This window comes from Psammomys obesus, unplaced genomic scaffold, assembly GCF_907164565.1.
Source record: "Psammomys obesus unplaced genomic scaffold, mPsaObe1.curated_primary_1811, whole genome shotgun sequence".
NCBI lineage: Eukaryota > Metazoa > Chordata > Mammalia > Rodentia > Muridae > Psammomys > Psammomys obesus.
The window spans coordinates 14,362,248-14,376,458 of record NW_026593286.1 but is presented as its reverse complement, the minus strand read 5'-3'; the positions used below and the strand labels follow the sequence as shown (position 1 = coordinate 14,376,458).

General features: G+C 43.5%; 1 protein-coding gene across 1 annotated transcript in view; it reads right to left on the bottom strand.

The window, feature by feature from the left end:
• Epha4 (EPH receptor A4) overlaps window positions 1-14,211 on the bottom strand; it is a 140,369-nt gene that overhangs the window by 103,308 nt on the left and 22,850 nt on the right. The window lies entirely within an intron of this gene.

The following is a 14,211-nucleotide window of genomic DNA, read 5'->3' as shown; positions in this document are numbered from 1 at the left end:
CAAGCAAGCAAATGGTCTTGAAACAAATGGTTGCTGGGCTCAGGGGCTGTTGAAACGTCTCAATCAATGTCAGGGACAAGGGTCTGTATTACTGACTCCTTTCCTTTACCGGCAGCAAAGCTCCCTGGGAAGCACACAAGGGAACCCACAAGGGCAAACCTTAAAAATGGGGTGTTAGGTATTTAATATTTGTGGATGTAGACTACCTGCTGGCTACCCTAACTTGCACCAATTAAACACCGAACTCCGATGGAACATTAAGGACAATCAGCTTCTAGTTCCTGCCCAAAGAACCATCCTGGGGCTACTGTGTAAACTTACAGAAAGGCAAGTCAAAATGACCCATTGCAGATCTACAACCATGGCAGTGCCCGGGGCTGCTTTCCAAACCCTTTGTCTACAATTGAAACCTTACCCTTGAGCTCCAACGAGAACTACGGTACCCAGGTCTCAGATGGAGGATGAAAGAAGCACTTCCGCAAGGCCTGTCACAGCACTTGACACAGGAGCAAGCATGCAAAGCTACTTCCTATCCAAACAGGTATACTTACCTTCTAACTTAGGACAGGTTTCACCCAGTTACCTGTTTTGTTCATTGATGTATGTGAAAGGCCTGGGCTGCTGTATGACCTCTTTACAGTGGAGCAGCTTTTTACTACACTGTCGCAGGTGGGGAAGGACCCTGCTTCTCTGGGGCTGGTTGCCTTGAGCTGTTCAGCGAACTGCTTTTGAGACATGGAACTGGTAGGAGATCAGAAGAGAAATCAAGAAGGGCGAGCAGACCACCTCAACAACAACAAAACCTGCTCATTCCACTCACTGCACTGGAGCCACCCACTGAATGGCCTTGCCATCTAAAATACGGGTATGTCACAGCTAAGAAAGCAGAGGAAACTTGTCCTGCTGCCCTGCTGCTCCACATCTCCAAGCCCTAAACCTGGTACAGCCCATCACTAGCTCAGGCTGCCTTCCTTTGCCCCTTGGCTCCTCCATAGCCTCTCCCACCTTTTGGTAATGTGTGAATGAGGAAATGGAGGCAGTAGCATTCTGGGCCCTGCCCCCCACCCCCCCGTGGGTATCAATGAAGGGCACAGATGTGCAGTGAGCTGAGGTGGCTGGTAACCGACTTAGGAAGAAGGAGGAAATTTCTTCAAAGCAGAAGTTCAAAGGTGTGTCTTGGGAAAGAAAAACGCTGAAACTCTGGCCTCCACCCACCTGTGTCTCCTAAGATCAACACAGCTTCCAGACACGCAGGGCATACTGAATGGGTTGCGATTTGTAGAGTTTTATCATATATATATATAAAGAATGAAACCAGAGGCCTGGCCCGCCTCCAAGGAAATCAACCTGATTTCAAATACATACTTTCATCTTTGTGATTATTCTATTAAAACAAAACAAAACAAAACAATAAAGCAAGCAAAAAAAAAAAGTGCAGGGAGAAGACTTGGATTGTTGGATTTTTTTTTTTTAATCACTAACAAAATGTCTTAATAACCTTCAACAGGGCCAAGGCTACTCCTATATCTAGCTGTGGCGTACATATTGATAGGTAGACTTGGGTCTCCTGGGGGAGGCAGGAGCATAGTATATGGTCCAGATGAACTGTACAAGAAGAGCCTCGGGGCAGAAGATCCTGCAGGTGAGATCACGTTTTCCCGATGTGTCTGCGGCATGCCCTGTGGTTCTCACCTAAGTAAGTCAAATTCCTGTTTATGCAGGCATGTCTGCTCCAGGTTCTCATTTGTTCTGGCCAGCCTGGCTACGCAGAGATTAAACTGCAGAGAGCAATCCACCATATTATGTCTCTGTCAGGTAAGACATGGTGTCAGCCCACCTAGCCCTAAGGATGCCCAAGAGAACATTTGTAGAACAAAATGGATTTATACAAAAGTTTTCCAGCAATTACTAAATGGTGGCCAATCTGGTTCTCCACAATGGTTTTGGATGAGTTGTCTGCCTTGGCTCCTAGCCCTGTTGATGGCTTCTGGTAGGTCTTGGTCGAGGTCTAAACAAGTTTTTTTTTTCCCTTAAACGGAACACTGTGCTGACTCCAGAAGGCCCTGAGATTGTTTCTTTGACCATGTGTCTACAGTCTTCCTCCCTAGCGAAATGTAGACGCTGCAGAGGCACTAGGAGATCCTCTGCATAGCTCAGCTCAGTGGTTAGGGCCTCATTTTTTTACAAGGATTGAACAACTACATGGAGGCTGCCTTAGGCTTGGCCAAAGTGTTAGCACAACTGACGGCCTCTACGGCCCGTAACTTCTGTTCTTCTGGTAGCTCTAAATTTACCTGATAATTTAATTTTATACCTATAATCAAATGGAGCAGCCTTTCTTATCTGTGTAGTATATATCCAATTATCTTTTTCTCTAGGAGATAGAACTGCCGACCTTCATTTAGGCATGTGTGTGAGTTATTTCCGCCCTCTCCCCTTTTCTTCTAGATGGTGGAGTCTGGACTCAGGATCTTATGCATACTAAAAAGGCTGAAAACTTAGCTTATAGTTGAGGCGTTAATTCCACCTCAACTTTAAGTATCTTCCTGACCAGAAAAGAACACCTAATCTAAACATTCATGGGACTGGCAAGTCCTGCCATGGCAGAGATTGCCCCTGTCAGCTACTTTGGGTTGGGTGTAAATACTGTTCTTTTCCCACAGCCCCTGGATTCACAGACCTTTCTATTAACTATCAAGATAAAAGAAACACCAGACACCCTTATCTAAGATCTACTCAGTACGGAGACCCACAAATCACGTTAGCTCTGACACCCAGAATGAGTTGGAGGGGTGCAAACAATAAGAGTGTAGCAATAGTTTCCAAGTGCTGTCTTTCAGCCCAAACAAATCGGAAGCTGATTAAAAAATCAAGGCCAATAGGGCTGGAGAAACAGCTTACCGGTTAAGGGCACTGCCTACTTTTCCAGAGGAACTGGGTTCAATTTGCAGCACCCACATGGGAGCTCACAACTACTTGAAGGTTCAGTTGCAGGGGCTGTGGTGCCCTTGTTTGGTCCCCACAGGTACTGGGCATATATATAGTGTACAAACACACAGACCAAATATAAATACATGAAGATAAATTAAAACAAAAACCCAAAAAACCCAACAAGCTGGGTGGTGGTGGCTCACACCTTTAATCTCAGCGAAGGCAGGTGGATCTGTGTGAGTTGAAAGCCTAGCTTATCCACAGAGTAAGGGAGAGCCAAGGGTATACAGAGAAACCCTATCTTGAATAACCAAAATTAAAATAAATTTAAAAACAAACAAACAAACAAAAAAAAACCTCAGATCATAAACTCCAAACTTTAAAACTGTTTTGGTAAGTGACTTTAAAAGAATACATGTGTGGTAGGGCAGGGGCTGGGGTTAACCCAGTGGAAGGCCTTTCAGCATGAAAAGTGGCCTGGGTTCAATTCCAAGCACCAGATAAACAAGCAATGTACATTTGTAGCAAGCATCTCAAAATGCTCTGATGTGTGAACTTCCTTCTGGAACCCCACTATGGCTCATTGTCAAAGAACAAAGAACAATAAACAAACAAACAAACAAATCAGAGGGTCACTGACTCCTCTCCTACTCACCTTCCACTAACTTATCTTAGGGTTTTAACCCAAAGGTAGCAAGCATGTATTGACTTTCTACAACACTTCCAAACTCCAAATCTCAGTAAACACCATCCTCAGGTCCACGGGCCTTAACGACTCATCTATAAGGCAATAAAGTATCAATCATGCTAAACCAAGGGCTCCTTCTTTTTCTCCTCTTCAAACACCGGATCTGTTATTTTGTCCTTTTGTTTAAATACAGCCAAACACCCTTTAAATTTAACCCTCAAGTCAACTTTGCTCAGAGGGTTTCCTTATCTTTTCTTGGCATGCTCAAAGTACCAGCACTAAGATTCTGGTAAACATTACAAATCCTCCTATCAATGGTGCATTCCCTTTGGTTGAGTAAAAACGATCTACCCCTGCCGACTATAGTACAGAAAAGGACCTCCTAGAATCAATGGCTCTCAGTGGCTGCAAGATAGAAAGCAACCACAGAGTATCTGATAAGTTGGCTGGGGGAAGAGACCAAATTCCCACACTTTGTTCTTCAAAGCCCTTCAGGACAGAGTCCAAGGTGGAGCAGGCAACTCTAGTTCCCCTGTTACCTTAGGCATTTTTCTGCATTTTTCCAAGTCTTCTTCCCCCTGGGAGCCTTTCCAGATAAGGCCAGTCCACACACAGTTATGTTGTCTGTAGTTCTTAACCACACAATTCATACAAGGACCCTACCACAGCTTGAGAGCTTCAAGGCATTGGCAGATGACCTGTTTTGCTGAGTGTTTCTCTGGCCACTGAGGTGGGAGAGTGGAGTGCATTCTTGAAGGGCAGATAACTAGTAGCTTTTAAAACCGAGATTTGGAAAGCCTCACAGAAGATCACAGGCATTTGGGGAACTTGGGTTTTGGATGAGAAATGGTTCTGAATAATTAGGATGCTCTGAAGTAGCATTTGAGAGTGTGGGGCATGGTAGCGCTTTCTCAAACCCTAAGCAGCTGCTCTACCAAAGAGCTTTTCAGACAGGCTCATCAGTTTCCAAATTAGCTCCCAGGCTCCGAGCCCCAGCAACGAAGAATACATTTTTAGAGAAATATAAAAGCACATAAGTGAACACCATGCCTTTAATTCTATCACTTCAGAGGCAGAGGCAGGTAGATCTCTGAGTTCAAGGTCAGCCTGGTCTACAGAGTGAGATCCAAGACAGTCAAGGCTACATAGTGAGACCCTGTCTCAAAAAACAAATTAATTTATTACATAGATAAATAAAAAATATAATATAATATATATAAAACTTAAAAAAAAAGCTGGGGTTGGAGAGATGTCTCAATGTTTAGAAGCACTGGCTGCTCTTCCAGAGGACCCCGTTTCAATTCTCAGCATCTACATGGCAGCTCATTAACTGTCTGTCACTCCAGTACCATGGCATCTGACACCCTCACACCAATGCTGTTGGGATCAGTAAGCAGGTACCTCCATGGCCAGCCCCACGGGACCTGACAAACCAGTTATCAGGCATTTGTGAAGGCACCCAGACCACCTGCTGACCACCTGGAACTACCTGCGCATGCCCTGGGTCACCCTATAAGAGAACTCCTGAAGCACCCCCCCTTCTCTCTTTCTCTCTCTTTCACCTCGTCTCTCTGCAACCCCCCTTCCCCTAATAAACCTCCCACGTGGAACCGATCTTGTGGTGTGATTTGTGAACCCGAGTGTAACCTGCACAGGCGCACGTTTCCCTACATTGTTGCGTTTCCTAACAAACGCACCTAAAGTAAAACTAAATAAAAGGAAAAAGAAAAAAAAAATGTTGTAGACAGAGGGCCCTCTCCTCCCTCCCACCTCCCAGCCCCAGATGGTTTGTGTAGCTCTGGTTGTCCTGGAACTCTGTAGACCAAGCTGGCCCTGAACTCACAGAAATCTGCCTGCCTCTGTCTCCTGAGTGCTGGAAGTTAAGGGCGTGCACCACCAACACCTGGCAAAAAAGAAAAGAAAAGCTGAAGATGGTTTGAAGACAGTTCCGGACAGGTTCTGAGAAAGTACCAGCAGCATTACCACAAGCTGCAAACTATCCCTTTAAAAGATTTATTTGCAGAAAAAGTCTTCGCATTGCTTCCTTTTTAAAAGATGGATACAGATTCCTTTGTATGACTGTATCATCTGGGAAGCCGGCAGGGAACTGGATATGTAGCGAGCACAAAATGAGTGATTTATTGGCTTGAACTAAGAGCCTCAAACACACGGGGATGAAGCAGACGTGTGCGAGCCGGGTCGTAAGTCTTCTATCCTGAGACACGAATGAAAATCTCCTTAGGGATACAGCCCCACCTGTAATTTATTTCCACATTATTCTTACGTGCAATATTATTTTTGGCATGTTAATATATTGTCAAAGAATCCCAATCTAGTGTCATGACAAAAGGTGTATTTCATATCAGAAACGTAAAAAGTGCGAAAATCAATTGAATTATGTATCAATGACATTCAATAAAGGTAAGCAGTATATTCTGGGTAATGTCATTTCTCTGGAATAAATCGCAGCCCAGTGAGCTTGGATTAATTACCAGAGTTTTATTCTAACTACTCCTATCAACTGGATTTGTTGATGGAAGATGAAAACCCAGAGTCATCTCTGTTATCCCCTTCCTTATAAGAGAGAACATTTGGCCGGAATCCATATAATTTAGATCATTTTTCCTTTCTTGGCAATTGCCTAAACCTGTAACTTTACATTTGGCAGATAAAATAAATGCTGAATGTGAAAGTCAGTCTTTGATCTGGTAAATAAGCCCACAGAAAATTCAGCCTCAATTACTCTTTACACTTATTACACATTCAATACCATAGCAAGAAGGCAATGCATGCGCATTCTGTGCTGTGCATTCAGTGTGTGACAAAAAAGCAACCAGACGCCCGCCTACAAATAAACAAAACCATACTGACATCTGGACATTCTCCTGTTCACATTCATCTCATCCCTTCCTGTCAGTGATCACTGGTGAGGGCCTGGACTACGAAGGACTCTATGTACTATACTTTTAATCATTCCAGTAGATGCAAAGACAGTTAATGATCAGACGCCCCAAGAAGAGGGTGAACTCTGCCTCGGAACTGCCATGTACAATAGAGGCTGTTCACTGGACAAGAATGTCCAGCTGAAGGGGAACGAGGTACTGGTAGCCTGATTTCCCTGAGGAGACAAGTGCGCAGAGCCACAGCAGGCCAGCAGTGGTGGTAGATCAGTAAGAGCCAATGGGTGCTGAATGATTGCTGTCCCAGGCCCAGACTGCAGCTGCTTCACACTCTTAGGTTTTCTCCACACGAGTCTGATGGGAGTCTATACCATTCCTATGTGAGTACACTAGACACAGAAAAATCCACTGACTTGCCTGAACTTCAACAGCTAATAAACAGAGAGCACTCGCTCTATAAGTAATACTGTGGGCTCTGAAGAGTGAGATAAAATGCTATTAGGACGTTTAGGTGACATCACGGAATGCAATCAACATACTTTGGAGAGGGAGAAGGGAGCAGTGTTCTGCCGCCCTGGTAGGTGAAAAGGTGTTCAACACCAAGGGAAACGACTGGTACAGCCTGGCAATCTGAGAACACTGAAAAAGAGAATCTGTCTTGAGACAGCCTTTCTTGGCAAGGCTCGTGTGGCGGTGCTTTCTGTGTAGAAGTGACCATGTAATCAACGCTTTTGTGACTGTTTATGTAATGAGGTGTGTGTGTGTGTGCAGGAAGGAATGTGTGTGTGCATGGAGGGTGTGTGCGTGTATAAAGGGAGGTTTGGTATCAACTATATAGTAAGAGCTAGAGAGCAGCAGATAGAAGAAAAGTGACACTATTTTACCATCTCCAACTTTACTTACTAACTTTTGTACATTTCTACAAGATGCTCCTCTCCACTCCAAACATCCAGGGGCTGCTCCTTGTGGTTACTCATGTCTACGTATACATATAAAAACAAACAAATCTCTAACTACTGACACACTGTCATCTCAGTCACAGCATTTGACTAAAGGAACAGGAGCCAGTCCAGCATCTTGGGGCATGCCTGCAATTCAAGCACAGGGGAGGCGGAAGCAGGAGGAGCCTAAGTTCAGAGATAGCCTGAACTCATAACCAGTGACCCAAAAGCTTATCTGAGCAAGAAAGGTTGGGGGGGGGGGACGGGTCCCTAGAGAGTTGGCTCAGTGGTTAAGAGCATTGGCTGCTCTCCCAAAGGACCCTGGTTCAATTCCCAGCATCCACATGGCAGCTCACAACTGTCTGGTTTGCAACTCCCTCACACAGATATATATGTATGCCAAACACTCATGGTACATAAAAATAAATAAATTAGAAAAAAAGAAGGTTGGGGGGGGGAATAAAAGGATCAATATGTAATTTACATGGTCCGGTCGATATCATTTAAATGATCAAACATGCCAGTTTTGATCAACCCTCTTTCTTTCTATTGATGTGCCCTTTGTAACAGTTAAATTTACATGCCATTAGTGTGCAAGAAGAGCTTTGGTGCCTAAACTCATTCTTCCAGTGCTGAGAGTTCAGAACTGAGACTTCAGCAAGGTTCTCTATTGAAGCTCTTGAGTGGACAGGCAACTGCTGAATGACAATCCCCTTGGAGGGATGAGGGCAGGGCGGCTGCCCCATTCCTCTGCAGGAAAGGATACTGGCTAACAGTTTCTAAGTGTGAAGGAAGTAGCGACTCCACTTGTGGGTAGAGGCCACTGCTTCTCCCAAGCAAGACAGAAGGGCAATCCACAGGAAGGAAGTGAATTCACTGCCCAGCGGGTGAGCGATGCTGAGGTCACCAGCCAAACACTGGCTGCAGGGGCATCAGAGGAAAAGTTAAGTATCACCATCCAGGCAGGGAATTCCTACCGAGGCTCCTACAGCAGCGGACAGGAACCTTTACCCACGACATCACCAAATCGGACTTCATGTTTACTCTGTATGTTGGGGTGTGTTCCTGTCTGATCTATTCCGTGAGCAACATTACTAACTTCACCGATAAGTTCTGTTAATGTGTTTAGTAGAAAAAAAATTAAGTTTTGCTTTTTTTTTTTTTTTTAAATCACAACTTAAAGAGTTAGAAGGGCAGAGGGTACAGGAATGTTTCGAGGTGAAGGAAATGCATGTGGGTAGCTCTCCCCATCTCTAAATGGCAAAGGCTCCCAGACCATGTCTGAAAAAGCGGAGAACGGTGGGAGAAAGGGACAGGCATTTCTATACATTTTGTTTGCATGAGTGGAAAAATAACTCATGGGAAGTTTGAGGAGTTTAAAAAAGGAAACGTGTCACACTTAACTGGACCATGAGCATTCTGTGGGGAACTGGGACAGGCACACACAAGGATGGTATGGGCAGATAGATGGATGACCCCGTGTCATGGCATCTAGGATCCGGAAGAGAACAGGATGAACTGAGGTCACAGAAACAACTGATGACAGAGTAATCAACATCCTGAACTCAGGAAAAAAGAGGTTTAACCACATCTAGAGAGATCTGAGGTACTATTTTCTACAGTATGGGTATTTTTAAGTCCATACTTAAGCCATGAAGTCATTTTCCTTTCTGCTTGGTGAAATCCTGGAGGACATTTTGGAAAACCGTTAGGCCACGGCGCCCAAGCGCCCAAGCGATTGTAGGAAAACAATCAGCCTCCTCCAGTGAGAACAATGGCTTTGAGCAGGGTGGAATTTTCTGTGCTCCCAGAGCATCTCAGTCAGAAGAGAAAGCACAGGGAGAGTTAGAGGCAGCGATTTGCATCAGGCAACTTAAAATACATATAACCCGTTATATTAAAAGTGAGCTGCCAACAACTGTCAAGGGTAGATGAGGAATCGTACCTTTGTTTAAAACAAGCTTAAAAAATTAATTGATTTTCTTATTTTTAGAAAGGGAATAAAGGCTTTGATGGTAAGAATCTTGAGAAAGTAAAGACTTAGAAGAACTTTTCTCAGAAGGAAGCGCTAATGAGTAAAAAGAGAAAAAAAAACCCTTCATTTTGGAGTTCCCTTCATTAATGACTAGTGCATGCCAATTAACACAATGACCCAATATTTGTGCTATTTCTCATTGTATTTGTCTCCAAATAGAAATTTTTAGCATATATGAAGGTCTACAATGAACACATTTAAACCAAAATTTCAGATTTGAAATAGTAAAAACTAGTTTAAGGTTTTGCTGATGATAATTAAGGCAATGTGGCTAAAACTGAAAAGAAACTCAGTGGCTAAACAAATAAAAATAAGGTTGATGGGGTTAGGGAGCTGGGTCAGTTGGTAAAGTGCTTGCTTCGCAAGTACAAGGATGTAAGTTCAAGTCCCCAGTACCCATGTAAGCAAAAAAACAAAATAAACAAATAAACAAATAAAAAACAAGTATAAGAAGGTGGGGATTAGGAGGCCTAAGGCTGATTGACAGCTACTTTTGCTCAATAGCTGGGCTCTGGGTTCAGTAAGAGACACTGCCTCAAAAATCCTCAGTCTTCATACACACATATATACATACATGCACACACACAGAAACACAACACACACACACACACACACAAATTAAAATTTAAAAAATAGAGAAAAGAAAAGTGTGGGTTGGGGTATGCTGATCTTAAGTATATCCATGGAGATCATAGAAAACTTACGATAGCCATAAAAAACTATGTCATTACATAGTATTGATCTGGACTTTATGATCATTACATGTGAAATAATATGGTTTTAGCGTGCACTTGTGCTTATATGCATGTGCAGGTATACAAAGGAAGCCCAGAAACCAAAGGATATGCTTGGTCCTCACTGGGCCAAGAGTGATGATGATTTTGCCATTTTTTTTTACATTTGTCTGTGTGCGACATTTTAACAAACCACAGGAATTTGTGACTTGTTTTCAAACCCAGTAACTGTGTGATTCATGTGATCCCTTGAACATGGCTTTAAGCCATATTTAGACAGCAGAGTTTCCCATGCTATGTTAACACAATAAAACAGGAGTACAATTAAATCTGTTATAGTCTGGTTAAACATTAATCAGTCAAAATAGTTAGATCACTGATAGATGAACACTCAAAGTATTTTCCTCATCCAATGACTTGACACACATATATAAACACATACGTGTACATGAAGTGTTAAACACTTAAAAATACATACACATATAAGAATATGTATGGACATCTCAGCCAGCCAGCTAGTGTAGACATGAAGAAGGGTACATAAAACCACTGAAGCTCAGGCATGTGGAGAGACACACAGCAAGTATACAGAATCCCCTCCATCCTAGAATTTTCTGTTGCTTTGATAAAACAACCTGATTAGTAGCAACCTGGGGGAGGAATGGTTATTTTATTTGGACTTTTATTTATAGGAGAAAAAGTTTTATTATGGAGAAAAAGTTCTCACCTAGTTAAGACAGTTCTCCCTTGAGTTGAGATGATGTACCTGTTCCGTTCATATAAATACCCAATTAGTAGGGAAACCTATCATCCTTTTATGCTGTGATACAATGTCCAGATAGGGATAATTTCCCCTGGGGGCAGGAGAAATGTCTTCGATCCCAGCATCCCTACAGGAAGCTGGTTTGGTCACACACACAACGGTAACTCCGGTGCTGTGTGGAGCTGAGGCAAGAAGAACGCTGGTGTTTGCTGGCCTCTGGCCTTGCTCGAGGCTCAGCAAGAGACCTTGTTTTAGAAGAATAAGGCAGAGAGAGTGATAGAGCAAGACGCCTTAACACGCTCCTCTGGCCACCACGCAAACAGGAGCGTGCACATGTACACATACCTGAATGTCTTCCATACATTCAGAGACAGATGGTGGAAGGGAGAGATAAAAGCAGCTCACACCCAGAGAAAGCACGGTGGGTAATTGGAGGGCTTGGGGACTAGGAAACGTGTGTGAGAGGAGTTGTTGGGCTGGGCTGGTGACTCGGGGCTGACACCCTGAGTGCTCAGTGATTTCTGAAATACTGAAGTGCCGGCAGGGTAGACCTACAATTCTTAGCAGGGAACTGTTTTAATGAAATGGGTCCTGCGCCATCTGTCAGTGGTACCCCACAGATAAACAGGGGCCTCAAGCCTCCTCCTCATAGATGCTGTTTGGGCAACCACTGGGAATGTGTGCACAAGCCCAAGGCATAGAGATGGAGCTGCGCCCTCGATTAGTCAGAAATACCGGCCGAGCTAAGCTTGGTGGTCCAGGGCTGTAGTCCCAGCTATTCAAAGCTTACCTGGACTGCAGAGAGATTCCATGGTTACTCTGAGTAATTCAGTAACTAGACCATGACTCCAAAATGGGGTGCATATAGCTCGACGTTAAGTGACTTCCCCAGCATGTAGAAAGTCCTAGATTCAATCATGTAGGCATAAGGTTGTTGTGTAATTCAAGTGCTGAGTTCTATATCCCCCATATCTGGTTGCAGTCCTGGTTCTGGGAATCTGTCTCAAAGTAGTATAAACTCTGCTCTCCAACTGTCCCCTGTTATGCCAATAAAGCAGCTTACAGAGAATCACTGAGCAGGAGAGAGAATAGACTGGACTGCCTACCAACCAGGGGAAAAGGAGTTAGAGGAAGAAGTAGGAAATTCAGCCATGGGCAGATGTCCAGGAGGGACCAGGACAGAGAGCTCAGCAAGAAAATCTACAAAGTGCAAGTATCTCTGGGATGTACAGAGCTTAGAGTATTAAGAAGAGAGTAATAACTGTTTAGTTATTGCATTGTGTAGCTTATTGTTAAACAAATATTAAGAGTCTCAGTTATTTGTGTGATAGACGTGTTAAGGAAGAAACAGAGAAAACAAACACGGTTGTGTAAAACTAACATTAGCACCATTAGTCCTCAGTACCAAAGATAAATACTCAGTTCTTCCTTATGTTGAAGTGGACTCTGTCTTCCTGGGATCTGTATACTCACTGTGGCCTACAGAATAATTTGTCTAGTTAAGCGAGTAACGAAACCTTCAAGTCCTCGAAATCCACACATCATTTTGTCAAAGCTGCTGCTTGAAAAAGCACCAGGTGTTTCTACATTCCCTCCATGTCCTCTCAGTCTCCCTCTTCTCCTCCTCTCCCTCTCCTATCTCTCTTTTCATAAGAAGCAGCCAAGCTCAGAGGGGCGGCACTCATGCCTCCTGTGAGGTGGACAGTACCTTAGCCTGATGGAATATAAAATATTTTTCCATATATATTACTATCGACACTCACATTTCTGGCTCCTAGCAGTTCAACCATGCCTGTGATCAAGCCCTGAGTTAAAGTCTTATTACCCTCCATGAGTAGCTTAAAGATCTACTCATGTAATGGGAGTCATCAACGATGAGAGGATAGGCAAGGGGAAAGAGCACTTTGCTTTTCTTCATGAAGACAACAGAGGCTGAGAACGGTCCAAGTCAAGAGAAAAGACTACAGTGCTGGGTTTCAAAATCCACTTGTGTGATTCCAACGGTCATGACAGGGTCCCAGGGTTAGTGATGTTGCTCTTGTGTTTCTACATACATCTGGAAACGAGTCTAAATCGCAAGCACACCTCTGAACCAAGGCTAACAGTAGAATCTTTTAAACTTGCAGGAGAAAGTTCTCATGTGTGAGAATGCTCTATAACGATATTTTTATCAAAAATGGAAGCTATCTCAGGTTCCTGAATTGACCCTAACCTGCTGAGAAAACATGAGAAAACAAAAAAGCCATAAGTATACCAACACTGTGTGGATATTTATTTAAGATTTAAAAAAATTAAACATCCACATTTGCTGGATACTAAGACAATTATTTCATACATGAGGCTTACATATGTTGCACAGTATTTAGTGTGGTGCCCCCATAGGGAAGGTCCTGTCAGTCCCAATGTATGGGGAGTGGAGCAAAGTTCTTAAGTCAAATAAGCAATTAATAGTCACACACTGTGCTGGCGTGATTTATGTCAACGTGACCCAAACTATATATAGTCAGTCATCTGAAAAGTGGGAGCCTCAATTGAGAAAATTACTTTGAAAGACTGGACAAGCCTGTAGCGAGAGCATTTTCTTATTGATTGGTGGGGGAGGGCCCAGCCCATGTGGGTGGTGCCATCCCTGGGCTGGTGGTCCTGGGCTGTATAAGAAAGCAGGCTGAGCAAGCCAGTAAGCAGCACTCCTCCATGGCCTCTGCATCAGCTCCTGCCTCCAGGTTCCTGTCCTCCCTTCAGTGATGAGCTACAATATGGAAGTGTAAGCCAAATAAATCCTTCTCTCCCCAGCTTGTTTTTCCGTCATGGTATTTCACTGCAGCAATAGTAACCCTGACTAAGACACACAGTGAGGGGGCAAGCTGAGATTTCTCTCCCGATCAGTTTGGTTCTAAAGACCAGACCCATGCCCCAATCACATTTCAAATGAGCAAATTAAAATTGAGAGACCACTCTTCAAATGTCATTGTGCCCCACAGCACTGTTTTCCACCTACAAATACAGTTTTGGACTTAGTATCAGAAAAAAAAAAAAAAAAAAAAAAAAAAAAAAGAGAGATGCAGTAACTCTCATGAGAACAACTCACCAAAAAGTAACTGAAGAAAATTTAACATTGATTCATTCATTCTATGACGTGTTTAGACACTGTAAAACTAAAGCTGGGAACGACAGCTCATAGTTGTCATCCTAAGATTCAGAAGGCAGAGGCAGGGGCAT